Source organism: Pseudophryne corroboree, chromosome 3, assembly GCF_028390025.1.
Source record: "Pseudophryne corroboree isolate aPseCor3 chromosome 3, aPseCor3.hap2, whole genome shotgun sequence".
Lineage (NCBI taxonomy): Eukaryota > Metazoa > Chordata > Amphibia > Anura > Myobatrachidae > Pseudophryne > Pseudophryne corroboree.
The window spans coordinates 124,704,277-124,711,774 of NC_086446.1; the positions used below are offsets into that span (position 1 = coordinate 124,704,277).

Here is a 7,498-nt window from a genome sequence, read left to right on the forward strand (position 1 = left end):
CGAATTAAGGGCTCCATCCACAAGTCCCACATGCCTAGCGGAATCGCTCCGTGTTAGCTCCTCCTTCAATGTCTCCAGCTTCTTCTGCAAAAGCCTGATGAGGGGAATGACCTGACTCAGGCTGGCAGTGTCTGAACTGACTTCACGTGTGGCAAGTTCAAAGGGCAGCAGAACCTTGCACAACGTTGAAATCATTCTCCACTGCGCTTGAGACAGGTGCATTCCACCTCCTATATCGTGCTGAATTGTATAGGCTTGAATGGCCTTTTGCTGCTCCTCCAACCTCTGAAGCATATATAGGGTTGAATTCCACCTCGTTACCACTTCTTGCTTCAGATGATGGCAGGGCAGGTTCAGGCATTTTTGGTGTTGCTCCAGTCTTCTGTACGTGGTGCCTGTACGCCGAAAGTGTCCCGCAATTCTTCTGGCCACCGACAGCATCTCTTGCACGCCCCTGTCGTTTTTTAAAAAATTCTGCACCACCAAATTCAAGGTATGTGCAAAACATGGGACGTGCTGGAATTTGCCCATATTTAATGCACACACAATATTGCTGGCGTTGTCCGATGCCACAAATCCACAGGAGAGTCCAATTGGGATAAGCCATTCCGCGATGATCTTCCTCAGTTGCCGTAAGAGGTTTTCAGCTGTGTGCGTATTCTGGAAACCGGTGATACAAAGCGTAGCCTGCCTAGGAAAGAGTTGGCATTTGCGAGATGCTGCTACTGGTGCCGCCGCTGCTGTTCTTGCGGCGGGAGTCCATACATCTACCCAGTGGGCTGTCACAGTCATATAGTCCTGACCCTGCCCTGCTCCACTTGTCCACATGTCCGTGGTTAAGTGGACATTGGGTACAACTGCATTTTTTAGGACACTGGTGAGTCTTTTTCTGACGTCCGGGTACATTCTCGGTATCGCCTGCCTAGAGAAGTGGAACCTAGATGGTATTTGGTAACGGGGGCACACTACCTCAAGAAATTGTCTAGTTCCCTGTGAACTAACGGCGGATACCGGACGCACGTCTAACACCAACATAGTTGTCAAGGCCTCAGTTATCCGCTTTGCAACAGGATGACTGCTGTGATATTTCATCTTCCTCGCAAAGGACTGTTGGACAGTCAATTGCTTACTGGAAGTAGTACAAGTGGGCTTACGACTTCCCCTCTGGGATGACCATCGACTCCCAGCAGCAACAACAGCAGCGCCAGCAGCAGTAGGCGTTACACGCAAGGATGCATCGGAGGAATCCCAGGCAGGAGAGGAATCGTCAGAATTGCCAGTGACATGGCCTGCAGGACTATTGGCATTCCTGGGGAAGGAGGAAATTGACACTGAGGGAGTTGGTGGGGTAGTTTGCGTGAGCTTGGTTACAAGAGGAAGGGATTTACTGGTCAGTGGACTGCTTCCGCTGTCACCCAAAGTTTTTGAACTTGTCACTGACTTATTATTGACGTATAAGGGAGGATGTTCCGAGGTGGTTAACGTCCTTACCCCTACTTATTACAGCTTGACAAAGGCAACACACGGCTTGACACCTGTTGTCCGCATTTCTGTTGAAATACTTCCACACCGAAGAGCTGATTTTTTTGGTATTTTCACCAGGCATGTCAATGGCCATATTCCTCCCACGGACAACAGGTGTCTCCCCGGGTGCCTGACTTAAACAAACCACCTCACCATCAGAATCCTCCTGGTCAATTTCCTCCCCAGCGCCAGCAACACCCATATCCTCCTCATCCTGGTGTACTTCAACACTGACATCTTCAATCTGACTATCAGGAACTGGACTGCGGGTGCTCCTTCCAGCACTTGCAGGGGGCGTGCAAATGGTGGAAGGCGCATGCTCTTCACGTCCAGTGTTGGGAAGGTCAGGCATCGCAACCGACACAATTGGACTCTCCTTGTGGATTTGGGATTTCGAAGAACGCACAGTTCTTTGCGGTGCTACTGCTTTTGCCAGCTTGAGTCTTTTCATTTTTCTAGCGAGAGGCTGAGTGCTTCCATCCTCATGTGAAGCTGAACCACTAGCCATGAACATAGGCCAGGGCCTCAGCCGTTCCTTGCCACTCCGTGTGGTAAATGGCATATTGGCAAGTTTACGCTTCTCCTCCGACAATTTTATTTTAGATTTTGGAGTCCTTTTTTTACTGATATTTGGTGTTATGGATTTTACATGCTCTGTACTATGACATTGGGCATCGGCCTTGGCAGACGACGTTGCTGGCATTTCATCGTCTCGGCCATGACTAGTGGCAGCAGCTTCAGCACGAGGTGGAAGTGGATTTTGATCTTTCCCTAATTTTGGAACCTCAACATTTTTGTTCTCCATATTTTAATAGGCACAACTAAAAGGCACCTCAGGTAAACAATGGAGATGGATGGATACTAGTATACTTATGGATGGACGAGCGACTGCCGACACAGAGGTAGCTACAGCCGTGGACTACCGTACTGTGTCTGCTGCTAATATAGACTGGATGATAATGAGATGAAATCAATATATATATACATAATATCACTAGTACTGCAGCCGGACAGGTATATATATTTATTATGTAATGACTGATGACGGACCTGCTGGACACTGTCAGCTCAGCAGCACCGCAGACTGCTACAGTAAGCTACTATAGTAGTATGTATAAAGAAGAAAGGAAAAAAAAAAACCACGGGTAGGTGGTATACAATTATGGATGGACGAGCGACTGCCAACACAGAGGTAGCTACAGCCGTGGACTACCGTACTGTGTCTGCTGCTAATATAGACTGGATGATAATGAGATGAAATCAATATATATATATATATATATATATAATATCACTAGTACTGCAGCCGGACAGGTATATATATTTATTATGTAATGACTGATGACGGACCTGCTGGACACTGTCAGCTCAGCAGCACCGCAGACTGCTACAATAAGCTACTATAGTAGTATGTATAAAGAAAAAAAAAAAACCACGGGTAGGTGGTATACAATTATGGATGGACGAGCGACTGCCGACACAGAGGTAGCTACAGCCGTGGACTACCGTACTGTGTCTGCTGCTAATATAGACTGGATGATAATGAGATGAAATCAATATATATATATATATATATATATATATATATATATAATATCACTAGTACTGCAGCCGGACAGGTATATATATTTATTATGTAATGACTGATGACGGACCTGCTGGACACTGTCAGCTCAGCAGCACCGCAGACTGCTACAGTAAGCTACTATAGTAGTATGTATAAAGAAAGGAAAAAAAAAAAAACACGGGTAGGTGGTATACAATTATGGATGGACGAGCGACTGCCGACACAGAGGTAGCTACAGCCGTGGACTACCGTACTGTGTCTGCTGCTAATATAGACTGGATGATAATGAGATGAAATCAATATATATATATATATATATAATATCACTAGTACTGCAGCCGGACAGGTGTATATATATTTATTATGTAATGACTGATGACGGACCTGCTGGACACTGTCAGCTCAGCAGCACCGCAGACTGCTACAGTAAGCTACTATAGTAGTATGTATAAAGAAGAATGAAAAAAAAAAAAACCACGGGTAGGTGGTATACAATTATGGATGGACGAGCGACTGCCGACACAGAGGTAGCTACAGCCGTGGACTACCGTACTGTGTCTGCTGCTAATATAGACTGGATGATAATGAGATGAAATCAATATATATATATATAATATCACTAGTACTGCAGCCGGACAGGTATATATATTTATTATGTAATGACTGATGACGGACCTGCTGGACACTGTCAGCTCAGCAGCACCGCAGACTGCTACAGTAAGCTACTATAGTAGTATGTATAAAGAAGAAAGGAAAAAAAAAACACGGGTAGGTGGTATACAATTATGGATGGACGAGCGACTGCCGACACAGAGGTAGCTACAGCCGTGGACTACCGTACTGTGTCTGCTGCTAATATAGACTGGATGATAATGAGATGAAATCAATATATATATATATATATATATATAATATCACTAGTACTGCAGCCGGACAGGTATATATATTTATTATGTAATGACTGATGACGGACCTGCTGGACACTGTCAGCTCAGCAGCACCGCAGACTGCTACAGTAAGCTACTATAGTAGTATGTATAAAGAAGAATGAAAAAAAAAAAAAACACGGGTAGGTGGTATACAATTATGGATGGACGAGCGACTGTCGACACAGAGGTAGCTACAGCCGTGGACTACCGTACTGTGTCTGCTGCTAATATAGACTGGATGATAATGAGATGAAATCAATATATATATATATATATATATATATATATAATCACTAGTACTGCAGCCGGACAGGTATATATATTTATTATGTAATGACTGATGACGGACCTGCTGGACACTGTCAGCTCAGCAGCACCGCAGACTGCTACAGTAAGCTACTATAGTAGTATGTATAAAGAAGAATGAAAAAAAAAAAAAACCACGGGTAGGTGGTATACAATTATGGATGGACGAGCGACTGCCGACACAGAGGTAGCTACAGCCGTGAACTACCATACTGTGTCTGCTGCTAATATAGACTGGATGATAATGAGATGAAATCAATATATATATATATATATATAATATCACTAGTACTGCAGCCGGACAGGTATATATATTTATTATGTAATGACTGATGACGGACCTGCTGGACACTGTCAGCTCAGCAGCACCGCAGACTGCTACAGTAAGCTACTATAGTAGTATGTATAAAGAAGAAAGAAAATAAAAAAAACCACGGGTAGGTGGTATACAATATTATATATATATATATATATATATATATATATATATTAAACTGGTGGTGATTATTAAACTGGTGGTCAGGTCACTGGTCACACTATCAGCAACTTGCAAGTAGTACTCCTAAGCAGACAATCACAATATATATTATACTGGTGGTCAGTGTGGTCACAATGGCAGTGTGGCACTCTGGCAGCAAAAGTGTGCACTGTACGTTATATGTACTCCTGAGTCCTGCTCTCAGACTCTAACTGCTCCCCACTGTCAGTGTCTCCCCCACAAGTCAGATATACACGTCACACTATCTATCACTTCAGCAAGTAGTAGTACTCCTCCTAATGCTCCCCAAAATTACTACTGTGTCTCTCTCTAGTAGTCTCACTCTCTTCTCTATAAACGGAGAGGACGCCAGCCACGTCCTCTCCCTATGAATCTCAATGCACGTGTGAAAATGGCGGCGACGCGCGGCTCCTTATATAGAATCCGAGTCTCGCGATAGAATCCGAGCCTCGCGAGAATCCGACAGCGGGATGATGACGTTCGGGCGCGCTCGGGTTAACCGAGCAAGGCGGGAAGATCCGAGTCGCTCGGCCCCGTGTAAAAAAAAATGAAGTTCGGGCGGGTTCGGATTCCGAGGAACCGAACCCGCTCATCTCTATCTACAACCCCCTGGTACCGCACAGGATAGCTGGAGTTGCTTGGAGGGACAGCTCTGTCAGCGTCTGTGTACAGGAACTGCAGGCAGGAAAATGGCGCTGAACGCTGCTGGGTCCACTCTGAGGAGAAGCTCCGCCCCTTGAAGATGGCGCGTCTTACCGCACAAATTCTTTATACTGGCCTGAGGATTCCGTCGCAAGGTGGGGGATTCCGTCCCCTGTGAGCGTCTGAGTACGGAGGATTCTGACACTAGCCTGGGGATTCAGTCTCCGGTTAGCGTCTGTGACCAGTGCAGGGTATTAAGACGCTGGCTCAGTACGCCCCTCAAAGCGCCAACACTGTGTGCCGGGGTGATCGATCCCCTGTGGCGGGGAACGTTCGATCCCCTCAGGAGCTCAGTATCCTGTCAGCGGAGATAGTGGCTCAGACCCCGCAGGGCGGACACTACTCCCCCCCCCCCCCCCCCCCCTTAGTTCCTCGAAGCGGGGAGGCTGTTGCCAGCAGCCTCCCTGTAAAATAATAAACTCTAAACTAACTTTTTATAAAGAAGCTCTGTAGAGCTCCCCTAGCTGTGACCGGCTCCTCCGGGCACATTTTCGAAACTGGGTCTGGTAGGAGGGGCATAGAGGGAGGAGCCAGCCCACAAGTGCCAATGGCTCCTAGTGGACCAGTCTATAGCCCATGGTACTAATGGGGACCCCAGCATCCTCTAGGACGTAAGATACATTTTATTATTATTCCACAAAACATCTATTAGTAAATGTTTATATGTATTGCTCTGTTGCTCTGTATATTATATTAAGGGCTAGGAAGGAAAGCAGCCCTTTTGGTGAAACTGTGCTGGACTGGATTTGGACATTTAATGTGCATAAGGACTTTGTGCTTATATATATATATATATATATGTATATATATATATATATATATATATTAATATATATATATATATTAATATATATATATATATATATATATATACAGGTTGAGTATCCCATATCCAAATATTCCGAAATACGGATTTTTTTCAGGGAGAGTGAGATAGTGAAAGCTTTGTTTTTTGATGGCTCAATGTACACAAACTTTGTTTAATACACAAAGTTATTAAAAATATTGTATTAAATTACCTTCAGGCTGTGTGTATAAGGTGTATATGAAACATAAATGAATTGTGTGAATGTACACACACTTTGTTTAATGCACAAAGTTATTAAAAATATTGGCTAAAATTACCTTCAGGCTGTGTGTATAAGGTTTATATGACACATAAATGCATTCTATGCTTAGACTTAGGTCCCATCACCATGATATCTTATCATGGTATGCAATTATTCCAAAATACGGAAAAATCCGATATCCAGAATACTTCTGGTCCCAAGCATTTTGGATAAGGGATACTCAATCTGTGTGTGTATATATATATATATATATATATATATATATATTCGGCACTCACCAGTCTTCAATAGCAAAAGGTTTTAATCAGACCATCAGTAGGTAACACTTAGATCGATATATATATATAAAAATTGGTGTTGCGTTACTAAAATCGTAAATATTGGATTATTGATTTCCGAGCACGTGAATCAGTAACTACACACACTTAATGCATAATATAGTAGCACAGACTAACCACTAGCTGTATAATTGAGCAATTACATACCTGATCTCACTCCGTCTGTCTGCAGTCCTTGTTGGTGGTTTGTTGTGTTGATAGATCAGCCGGTTGTCAGTGAGTTACCAGTGTGAAGGGAGGTGGAGTTAGAGGGAATTACATTTGGAGGTTGTGTAACAGGTTCCGAGATTACAGAACCAGCTTGATTTTGGTGAGATAGCTATTAAATGTAAGGTGGCAATCAGGGATAAGGCTAATATTGAAGCATTTTTTAAAACTCAAGAGGTTCCTCATGGAGGGTGTATAAGATGCACCCTTTTTAGTAGAAAAAAAATGGTTATTTAATAAAGATAGACCTATGAGATGCGTTCTGTTCCCTCTTAATTCATCCAAACCACAGAATTACAGTTTTATTAGAATTATCTACTTTACCAATGGTCCATTATTAGCCTGCTGTGATGTCT

The 7,498-nt window shown here is 43.6% G+C and overlaps 1 long non-coding RNA gene across 1 annotated transcript in view; it reads right to left on the minus strand.

Moving 5' to 3' along the window:
* The window catches only part of LOC135054953 (uncharacterized), a 36,324-nt gene extending 29,181 nt beyond the window's left edge, over nt 1–7,143 (minus strand). Inside the window, exon 1 of the long non-coding RNA XR_010243601.1 lies at nt 7,083–7,143. This is a non-coding gene — a long non-coding RNA (uncharacterized LOC135054953). The remainder of the gene's footprint in view (nt 1–7,082) is intronic.
* Between the last annotated feature and the right edge of the window lie 355 nt (nt 7,144–7,498).